Source organism: Leptonychotes weddellii, chromosome 12, assembly GCF_054177405.1.
Source record: "Leptonychotes weddellii isolate Sample4059 chromosome 12, ASM5417740v2, whole genome shotgun sequence".
NCBI classification, from domain to species: domain Eukaryota; kingdom Metazoa; phylum Chordata; class Mammalia; order Carnivora; family Phocidae; genus Leptonychotes; species Leptonychotes weddellii.
The window spans coordinates 74,452,828-74,465,104 of record NC_138380.1 but is presented as its reverse complement, the minus strand read 5'-3'; positions in this window follow the sequence as shown (position 1 = coordinate 74,465,104).

Below are 12,277 nucleotides of genomic sequence, written 5' to 3'. Positions count from 1 at the left end.
TGTTCTGGTTTCTAAAATTCCCTTCATTTCAGTACCCTTCTAAAAGGCTCCTTATATGCTTAATCTAACTCATTCAAATGCAATTACTTACTGAAAAAGTCCTGAATAAAATGCGTATGTTCTTACTTGAATACCAAAGTAACTGTAAGACCAGAAAAGGCTCAGAGAAGTTAATTAACTTGAGCAAGACGAAATCAACAAGGTTTTCAATCTGTGACTTCTGACTTCATGTCTGTTAGAGAATTCTTTTTTTTAAGATTTTATTTATTTGACAGAGACACAGTGAAAGAGGGAACACGAGCAGAGGGAGTGGGAGAGGGAGAAGCAGGCTTCCCGTGGAGCAGGGAGCCCGATGCTGAGCTCGATCCCAGGATCCCGGGATCGTGACCTGAGCTGAAGGCAGATGCTTAACCAACTGAGCCACCCAGGTGCCCCCTGTTGCAGAACGCTTAAGAATGCTACCTAATTTCCAGAAAATATATAAGTAGCTTATCCCCACTCTTAACCTTCTGAGTTTATCTGAGCCACAACACTTTTTTTTAGATTAAAAATACATAAGATACAGCAAACCTGGAGGCATCATGCTGCCTGATCCCAAACTATATTACAAAGTTAGAGTAATCTAAATAGTATGGTATTGACATAAAAATACACAGATTTGAGGAACAGACTAGAGAGCTCAGAAACCCAAAGCATTTATGGTCAATTTGTTTACAACAAAGGGGCCAATAATATACAATGAGGAAAGGACATTCCTCAATAAAGGGTGTTGGGAAAACTGGACAGCCATATGCAAAAGAATGAAATGGCCACTATCTTAAAACATACACAAAAATTGAATGGATTGAAGACTTGGATCTAAGACATGAAACCCTAAACTCCTAAAGAAACATAGTTACCTCCTTAACATCAGTCTTGGCAATCAATTTTTGGATCTGATTCCCAAATTAAAGGCAACAAAAGCAAAAATACACAAGTAGGAGTGCAAACTGAAAAGATACTGCGCCGCAAAGGAAATCATCAACAAAATGAAAAGGCAACCTATGGAATGGGAGAATAGATTCACAAATCCTATCTGATAAGGGTTTAATACTGAAAAGATATAAAGAACTCCTATAACTCAATAGTGAAAATCACACAATCCGATTTTTAGAAGGGTAGAGGATATAAATAGGTATTTTCCTAAAGAAGACGTACAGATGGCCAACAAGTCCACGAATGTGCTCAGCATCACCAATGATCAGAAAAAAATGCAAATAAAATCACAATGAGCTATTGCCTCATACCTGTTAGAATGGCCATTACTAAAAAGACAAGAAATAAGAGTTGGTGAGAATGTGGAGAAAAGAGAATGCTTGTGCATTCGCGGTGAGAATGTAAATTGATGCAGCCACTATTGAAAATAGTATGGAAGTTCCTCAAAAAAATTAAAAAATAGAGCTATAATATCATCCAGCAATTTCACTTCTGAAGAAAACAAAGACAGTAATTAAAAAGATTATATGTGTGTGTGTGTGTTCATTGCAGCATTATTTATAGTAGCCAAGACATGGAAACAATCTAAGTGTCTAGCAACAGATGAATGGATCAATTCCATACACACAATGGAATATTTTTCAGCCATAAAAAGAATGAAATCTTGCCATTTGCAACAACATGGATGGACCTTGAGGGCACTATGCTAAGCAAAATAAGAGTGAAGGACCGAATACTATATGATCTCACTTATATGTGGATTAAAAAAGAAAAAAAAGGAAAGAAAGAAAGAAGCTGGGGCCCCCTGGCTGGCTCAGTCGGTGAGCACCCGCCTCCTGGTTTCAGCTCAGGTCATGATCTCATGGGTTATAGGATCCAGCCCTGAAGCGGGCTCCGCCCTCAGCAGGGAGTTTGCTTGAGATTCTCTCCCTATGCCCGCCCCCCTGCTCATGCTCTCTCCCCCTTTCTCTCTCTGTCTCCCTCTCAAATAAATAAGTAAATCTTAAAAAAAAAAAAAAAAGTTAAAAAAGAAAGAAGCTCATTGATACAGAGAACAGATTGGTGATTGCCAGAACAGGGTGGTGGGCAAAAAGCAAAAGAAGTTAACAGGTACAAACTTCCAGTTACAAAATACGTCATGGAGATATAATGTACAGCATGACAATGATAGTTAATACGGTATTGCATATTTGAAAGTCTGAGAGAGTAAATCTTTACAAGAAAAAATTTTGTAACTGTGAGGTGACAGATGTCAACTAAACTTGGTGATCATTTCACAATATATACAAATATCAAGTTATCATGTTGTACACCTGAAACTAATATGTTATATGTCAAATATATCTCAATAAAAACAAATATGATACCTTTTATGTCTTATACCCAAGCTATTTATGTTTTAACATCCATTAGATTTGAAGCTATTTAAGAGTATGAACAGTTTTAGATGTTTTACATCATGTATTGTCTGCCAAACCAACCATGGTGCCTTGTGTAAATGAATTTAATTAATAACATCATCAATGTTACAGATGTTACTATTGTCATTGCTCAGTGTCCTGTCGAGCAAGTAGAGAGTGGTGGTGGGGCCTAGTCTGGGATCCAGTCTGGGTTCAAATCCTGGCTCTATTTCTTATTATTTGGGTAACCTTGGGCAATTTATTTAATTTTTATCTGTTTCCTTTTTATCACCTGAAAAAAATAGGGATTAACTAATCAGACCACTAATCATAATGGTTGTCAGTGTTTAGTAAGTTCACAATGCCTATTAAGCACTGAGAAGTGAGCCTGGCATGTGGCAAACAATAAATGTCCCTGTTATTTGATTATAAAGACTATTTAATTTGGCGGTGCCTTTAAAATCATCATCAGTGCTTGACCAGTGGTTGTTGCTATGAGCCTTGGATGAAACGCCTCAGAAACAAAATAACCACCAGGATTCATCTTTATAGTTAAAACTTCTGAGTGTCTCACATTGATACTGATAGAATGGAACACGTGAAGGAGGACCAAAAATGCATTTAATTCAACTTCAGGATTCGTCTCTTGTTTTCATATAAACAAAAATGTGAGAGATTTAGGTTAAAGTTGATTTGGGAAGTTTTTTTTCTTGTTAGTTGCTTTTCAAAACCCTATCTTAATAGTTAAAATGCCCTTCTATATCACGAGTTTTATATTTCACAACTCCATTGGCCTGTTTCCCAGGCATTTTTCCCCTTAATCAATAGGACTTGCTTTGGTGTCTGTTGTGATTTCTATTATTTACTTGGATTTTTTTAGTTACATTAAAAGTTGTGAAACACATTTCGTCAAGTACAGGCAGGAAATTGCTGGCAGCATGCAGACTGGGGCTGAAGAGGCCATGACACGTGTGCCATGGGATAAATCTTCTCGAGCACTGTACAGAAGGACAGATGTTTCCAGCTTCCCTGACTTACGGGCTATCTTCCTGAGCTCCGTACCAGCAAACTGCCATTACCAAGACCCAGTTGTTCGAATTAAGAATGCATTGATTTACTGACGAAAATTGAGACAGTAGTGTTGAGCAAAGCATGTATAGAAGATCAAGGCCGATTGAACGACTATTTTAGCAGGTGGTAAGTGCCACTTTTAATAAGAGAAGGTGCTGTTTCCTCCTGAATTGCATAGTGCCTCATCTAAAAGAAAGCAGAGGAGGATAGAGAGCAGGACTGTTGATAACCTAAGATTCAAGGCCAAAGAAATTACTCTTCCAGTTGCAGTGGCTATGAAGGGATGCTTAAAATTAATTTTATTCCTGCATATGCTATATATGTATTTTCTATCTTACCAGGATTTTCTTTTTTTAATTAGATCTGTAATTTTGGAGTTCATTTTTACTAAATTGAGAGATGTTTGTACAATTTCAGTATAAAGCTAGTCTTAAAAGTAAGCCATTTGGAAGATTACATATTACCTAGAATTTTATGTTAGGCACTCCTGAATTTTAATTATTTTCTGTGCAACTTCACAGTACAGCTTCAGTCCTTTCCTTACTTCTGAAATCAAAAAGGAGTGAAGTCAAAGCTATTTCTGGACAACTCTGTCCTTAATTTTTATTACATTAAATAGTACTGGTTTCTGGTTCAAGATGTAGGAAGACCTTGAGCTCATCTCCTTTCACAGACACACTGAATTTATAGTTACATATGGAACAATTTCCTCTGGAAGAAAAACCCCCCACAAAAACAGAACAAAACAACTAAAATCCCAAAAACTAGCTGAGCAACTCCTAAACATTGAGTGAATGAGGGGGAAAAAAACCCCATACTGAAGTGGGTAGGAGAGACAAAGTCACAATCTCACCGTAAAACCCATTCCTAACATGGCTACCCACGACTGGGAAAAATCTCAAAACCCCATGCTTCTTTGTGAACAGCTAAGGGTTTGAACCTGGCATTGAGCACCACAACTTTTAACACCTGCACCTGAGAGATGAACCCCCAAAACGTCCAGCTCTGAAAGCCACAGGGGCTTGCATCCATGAAACCCACAAGACTATAGTGAACTGAGAAAATACTTCTAAAAGGCTCAAGTGCACAGACTCATCCACCCCAGGGCCCGGTGCAGAGGCCACTGACTGAAAAGTGCCCAGACTTTTATGAAAGAGGCTTATTTGCTTATCTTAAAGCATCAGCCTAAGGGCAGGCATCTAATTCCACACACATCTAGAGGTCTACTGAAATCCTCTGGAGACGGAGGCCAGCAGGTGCCATCTTGGCGCTCTCCTTCTGCCTCACTCCAGCTTGCTGTTATCTCCTGCAAAGGAGTTTGTGCCCTCCTCTGGTGCCCTGACTTCTACGGCTGCTGCCCAGAGAACACCTCCAGAACACCTCGCTCTGGTGGCCAGTGGGGCTTATGCTCATGGTTCACGCATGAGAGAAACAGAAACAGAGTTCTTAACTGGCTACTGCTCCTAGGGCACAGCATGAGGCCACAGACTGAAGCGTCCAGGATTTCTGTGGAAGAAGCCTACCGGTTCTTCATACCTGCAGCCTGAGAGGCTAATGGAACACACATCTAAGGGCCGACTATAATCCTCTCCAGAGATCTCAGAGGGCTGGCACGGGCTTTGTGCTCTCCCTCTGCTGTGCTCCTGAGTGACAGAGTCTTCCAGAGGGGAGCTTGTACATGTGTCTGGTGTCCTAGTTTCTGTGACTGTCACCCGGGGATGCCCCTTGATTACTTGTCTCTGGTAGCCCAGCAGAGCTTGCTTTCATGGGTTTCGTGGGACTGTATAACACATGGAGAAACAGTCTTGACTAGTTACCACCCTCAGGGCACGGCACCAACAACAGACTGAAACATAGTCTTTCTGGAAGTGGCCTATTTACTTTTCCTGGAGCTTCAACCTACGAGACAGGCTCCTAATGTGGCACACATCTAGGTGTCTCCTGAACCGCTCGCTAGGGAGAGAGGTCAGTGGGCCGACCATCTTTGCATTCTCCTTCTGTCTCACTCCAGGTCATCAGTATCTCCTGGAAAGGAGCTTATACACTCATTTGGCACCCTACCTTTTGCCGCTGCCACCCAGAGGACACCTCTAGGACACCTGGCTGTGGTGGCTAATGAGACTTCAGACTTGAAGCCCCACAGAACTGTATATATTTTCATACTTTAAAAGCTGCTGCCTGTTCGAACTAATAAATTTAGTAAAGTTGCAGGATACAAAATCAATACACAAAAATCTGTTGCATTTCTATACATTTCTATACACTAATAACAAGCTATGAGAAAGAAACTAAGAAAACAATCTCATTTAAAATTGCATCAAAGAGGATAAAATACCTAGGAATAAATTTAACCAAAGAGGCACACTGAACACCATGACACTGATGAGAGACATTGAAGAAGCAAATAGAAAGACTATCCAAAGTAATGTACAGATTCAATGTAATCCCTATCAAAATACCAATATTTTTCACAGAAATAGAACAATCCTAAAATTTGCATGAAACCAAAAAAGACTCCGAATAGTCAAAGCAATCTTAAGAAAGAAGAACAAAGCTGGAGGCATCATGCTCCCTGATTCCCAACTATATTACAAAGCTACAGTAATCAAAGCAGTGTGGTATTGACACGAAAATAGACAAATAGATCTGAGGAACAGAATAGGGAGCTCAGAAATAAACCCATATATATGTCAATTAACATACAATAAAGGAGACAAGAATAGACAATGGATAAAAGACAGTCTCTTTAATAGATAACGTTGGGAAAACTGGACAAAAGGATAAAACTGAACTACCATCTTACACTATACACAAAAAGTAACTGAAAATGAATTAAAGACTTGAACGTAAGACTGAAACCATACAACTCTTAGAAGAAAACATTGGCAGTAAGTAACTTGACTTTGGCCTTAAATGACTTCTTCAATTTGACAACAAAAGCAAAGGCAACAAAAGTAGAAGTGGACAGATGGGGCTACATCAAACTAAAGAGCTCTGCCCAGCAAAGGAAACCATCAATGAGATGAAAAGATAATCTACATAATGGAAGAAAATATTTGCAAATATATAAAGAACTCCTACAACTCAATAGCAAAAAATGCCACACAATCCAATTCAACAATGGGCAGAGGATCTGAATAGACATTTTTCCAAAGATGACGTACAGATGGCCAATGGGTCTGTGAAAAGGTGCTCAACATCATTAATCATCAGGGAAATGCAAATCAAAACCACAATGGCTATTATCAAAAAGATAAGAAATAACAAGTGTTGATGGAAGCATTCCAAGCTTCCACCATGGATGAATGGATAAAGAAAATGTGAATGGTATTCTGTAGCCTGTGGAATGTGAACCATCCTGGCAGCAAATTCATTCATCTAATTTGTGCTGGACTCACTTTGTAGCACTCCACTGGAGAATAAAATAGGGTTTTTTGTTTGTTTTTGGTGGTTGTTTTTTTTTTATAACAAAGATAAGTACCTGTCAATATAAGTGACCATTTCTCAAGCAATTATTTCACAAGACAGTTAACCTCTCATGAATAGAATATTTGTGCAGGCATGGGCATACATTTTATTCCACTCTTAAATTCTCTGTTATAGTAGAGTACCAATTAAGTTTAACTGTGGATCTGTTCTTCAAAAGGAAGCTCATCTAAAATCTTATAATTAATGACTAAAGGTAGATGGGAAAACTTGGAACCAATATAAAGTACCCTTTCTTCTAAGACCACCACCTTTAATCTCCTGCACCTAAGGTGCAGATTTAGAAAACATAGTTCCAAACTGAGTCCCTTGAAAAATTTTACTAGTGTCATAAGATTCATTCAAGACCATAAACCTGGGGGCGCCTGGGTGACGGCCTTCAGCTCAGGTCATGATCCCGGGGTCCTGGGATCGAGCCCCGCATCGGGCTCCCTGCTCCGCGGGAAGCCTGCTTCTCCCTCTCCCACTCCCCCTGCTTGTGTTCCCTCTCTCGCTGTCTCTCTGTCAAAATAAATAAAATCTTTAAAAACAAACAAAACCCATAAACCTGTAGTTTTAAATATATTACAGATAATCTGTCTCCTTTAACATCATAAATATATATACAAATGCAGACATAAGATAATCTACTCAGCGCCTTAGTACCAGGCACTTATGGTGCGTTACTAATGCTTTCATTTAGTCCTAGAATAGTCCTGTAAAGTCACTGATCAAAGTTCCATTTTTCAGATAAGGAGACAAATGAAGAAAGGTTAGGTATCTGGTAGAATGTTGACTACTAGTAAGGTGGCAGAGGCAAGATAAAATTCAGGGCTACAGGTCATTTGTTAACCATGTTTTCAAAATCCGGGGGCATAAAGACATATTTCCTGATTGCCACAAGGTATAGAGCAGCATATCCCAAATGCTGTTGCCTAAGTAGATGTTGATAACTGTGCATGGTGCACACTAGCGTGCCAATGGCTATGAGAAGTCCTGCAGGAAAGAAGCCTAGTGTGTTAACACACTGTTTTACAAACATTGGAGCTGTGCCAACCCAGCAGCTATGACCCATATGTGACTATGGAGCACTTGAAATGTAGCTGTTCCAAATTGAGATGGGCAGGAAGAGTAACACACACACAGGTGTTCAAAGACTTCTACAAAAAAGAATGCACATGGTAAACTAATATTTTGGATATAATGGGTTAAATTAAATGTATCTTTAAAACTCGACCTCTTCTTACATTGTTAATGTGGCTACTGGAATATATAAAATAGTCAAGCATCTAGAATTATATTTCTACTTGAAAAGTAAAACACTTGTTTTCTTCCACAATTCGATTTGCATTCCATGGAAAAGTTCCCAAGTTTTTAGAGGAGCATATACCGTAGATAAAAAGCTTAGATGTGAAGACTCTTCCAGTTCTGAAATGCTATGGTTTGATGTAATATGGCCTTTTACTGTGGGCGGAAGGGGGGACTAGCTCATTCTCACTTCAAATATGTCAGCTGTAATAAAAGAGAGCAATACACACTTTAAAATCCATACTCTAAAACTGAATTTTTAAATTAGCTGTGTTGTTATTTTTAGTTCCAATACATGGAGTAGGAGTAGACCCATCAGGGTACCGGAAAATTACTAAGCCCTGGTTTACAAACCCATCTCTTCAGTGTTCTTTAGCCAAATCACAAGATTAGGTTTTTTTTTTTTTTTTTTTTTAATGTTGTTGTTGTGTTTTTTTTTTAATATGTTTCAATTCCCTTAACCAAATTCCTTTCTTCCTCCACACCTCCCACAGGACTGGGCCGAGGACAGTCATGCATTAAAAAAGCTTCTGAACTTTTTTCGGAAAGAGTAGCTCCCTAGAGCTGTGGAGGAGGACAGGAATTTCATATTCTGCAGGACTTAAATCATGATAGCATATCAAATATTCCAATGCCTTCAATGCATATTTTGTTTTTTGATAAAGACAAAAGACAGTAATAAAATCACATCTGTTCTCAAAGTTTCAATAAAATCACATCTGTTTATCTATACAATTGAAGCTTTCTAGTTTGTCAAAACTTCCCTCAGGATTTGAGCTCATTAGTTCAATAGTATCAATCTGAGAAAGGTTATTATACATATGTGCATATTTTAGCTATACTCCTCTTTAGAATATACATGTACAAGTTACTCCATGAGAAATATCACAATTTTCTATGTGGCACAATATGCACCAAATAAAAGTTAGCTATATCAGAATAGATGAATAAGTTCATTTGTAATTATTGAAATCATCAAGACACTAGGCATTTCAGAACTATGTTTAGGTATATTTTTTTCGGTTTGGAAGAGCCCAAATGATTAAAGCATATTTAAGTTGCTCTAACAATTATGGAGAAAAAAACAACCCTATTTTTATATCAACTTAATTGTAATTTGATTAAATCATATATCCAATAAAGGCATTAAGATTCAAGTAAATTTATATCCCTATTTTTGTATCAAACAATATAATGTTTGAAAGAATAAATTTTTTTTAGTCAAATCATCATGCAAACATGAATACACGTTTTATCTGCATTCTGGTAATTCCATGTGTTTCTATCCTTTATATCACTTAATCAGTAGAGTGAACTTACTTTACCTAAATACACCATGGTTCAGATTGGAAGCATTACTTTTCCATAGAGAAACAGCTGTATCAATCCTAAGGCCTAATATCTCAGAGTCTGACTTCATCTTTTAGGCCTATTTTTTGTTGCTGTTACTGTTTGTTCGTTTTTGTTTTTTTCTTAAGTGTGTGGATAATCAAAATCACAGTTACTCTGTTTACTAAGTGGCAGCAGACTTCACTCATCTGGCTGGCAATCCCAGCCCAGGGTTGTATCTCAACATGATTTTCTCAAATTTGACAAAAGAGTTTATCTAATAAGCATTAAAAAATGCATTAAAAAGCTTCTTTTTTAATGTTCCTTATTTTCTAAAGAAATGTTATTTTTCTTGAACCTTGGGCAAAAAATGCCTTTTGTTTCATTATTGTCAAGGGCAATTGGAAAGCATTTACCTGTTAAGGAAAATATAGCTGCCAGTTCCACTCACAGATACTATGGTTAAGCAACTTAAAAATTCAGGAGAGATGATGACATAGGTCATTCCTGACTTGTTCCTCCTCACAAGAAGACCTAAAATCTATTTACATATAAGACAACTTTGAGAGAATCCTAGAGCACAGGGCTGAGACTGAAGCACCCTGCTCTATAACAGAGACCAACAGACAACACAATAGAAGGATAAGAGGAATGACTACACACTGATCACATTGCCCCTCTCCCACGCTGGCTAAAAACCATGCAGAGAGGTCTACCCTGTGCCTATGGTCCTTCCAGTGGGGAAAGAGAGTCCAGGGTAGACATCCAGCTCCCCCAGCCTTGGGGGTAACTTCCTGGGAGCTCCCACTCCAGTCCTGTCCCCCAGAGACTGTGGCAGAATCTTTGGGGCTTGGCCACTGGGAATCTGATTGGGATGGAGAATGGAGGGAGAGACTTGCAATAACCAATGTTTGGATCTTGAGAGACTAAGTTCATACATGTGGGGCCTGAGTTGTAGTCCCAACCAGCAGCTTTGCTAATCTGCTGAGCCAAGGCAGTGGTGTAATCTGACCAGGGAACCTGAAAGGTCTGCCTGATTTTGGTCTTCAAATAAAGACCTTGCTGGCCCTAGAGCTGAGTCATAGCCCAGCCCACAGCTAAGTGTAGCTCCTGGAACTGTTTTAGCAGAAAGCCTGGCCAAAAACATCTCGAATGTTATGTAGCCTAACAATACTTGAGCAGAGTCCAGCAGGTAGACCTGATTGTCCACAGAGCAAATCCAGTGGCCCTGGTCAGCCAGAGAACTTGGGGCATGGGTCAACTTGAGTAGACCACAAAGAGCCTTTCTGACCTTGGAACCAGTTTTCCCACTCTGCCCAAGCAGGAAAAGTAATCTGTAGCCTCACTCATAGCCAATACAGCCTTCAGCCCACTCAACCACTGAATGTCAGTATTGCACACAGAAGCTGCACAGTCCATCCAACATCCATGCTTAACTGGTACTTGAACAGAGAGCACAGACCAGGGCTTTCCCCCATCTGCAGAACAAAACCAGTGGCCCCAATACCAGGGAATTTAGTACATAGTCTTGCCTGATTCAGGTTCCCAAACAATGAGCCATGCAGGCCCTTGGCAACTTGTTCTGCTGCCCCACCAGGGCAGGGAAGCTAATTTGTATCCCCACCTATTATTCAGTATAGTTCCCAATCCTGACCATCTAGTAAACCTGACTGGAGAACCCAAGAAATTGTGGAGACTGTCCTGCAGCCTTGCTTGGGCAGGGAACAAAGCCAGAGGTTTTATTCAACTCTTCTCAGCCAGTAGTAGCCCTGCCGCCCCGACCTCAGAGTGTGGGCAGTGGCCTCACTTATAAATAGACACTGATAGCAAGCTCCACCTCCCCAAGGACTTTATAAGTGGACACATCCGGATAAACTGAGCCAAATGGTGAAGAATTGTCTCTGCCATAATGAATCTGTAAAGTCTGGACGAAGAGATGGCTTACTCAAATGTACTGATACCAACATAAGGAATCAAGGATCATGAAAAATCACATAAACATGAAAATACCAAAGAAACTAATAAAGCTTTAATAACTAACCCTAAAGAAATAGATATCTGTGAACTATCAGACAAGGAATTCAAAATAATCTTAAAGAAGTTTCGTGAACTATAAGAACACACAGACAACTAAATGAAATTAGGAAAACAATGGATGAACAAAAGGAGAAATTCAACAAAATAGAAACCATCAAAGAAGAAAAAAGAAGCCAAACAGAAATCCTAGAGCTAAAAAGTACCATGACTTAACTGAAGAACTGAATAGAGAACATCAAAAGGAGACTTGACCATGAAGGAAGAAAGAATTGGTGACCTCAAAGACAGAACATTTGAAATCTTCCAGTTAGAAGGTCAAAAAGAAAACAGAATGAAACAGAGCAAAGAAAGCCTACAGGACTTACAGGACACAATCAAAAGAAACAATATCTGCATTATGGGAATTCTGGAAGGAAAGAGCATGAGAAAGAGACAAAAAGTGTATTTAAAGCAATAATGGCTGAAACCTACTTGAACCTGGGAAGAGAAATGGACATCCAGATTCATGAGGCCCAAAGGACCCCCAATAGGTTGAACCTTAATAGGGCTACACCAAGACACAGTATAACTGAATTGTCAAAAGACAAAGACAAAGAAAGAATTTTGAAAGCAGCAAGAAAGAGACAAGTTACCTATAAAGGAACCCCCATAAGAGTATTGATGTATTTCTCAACAGAAACTGTTAGGTCAGG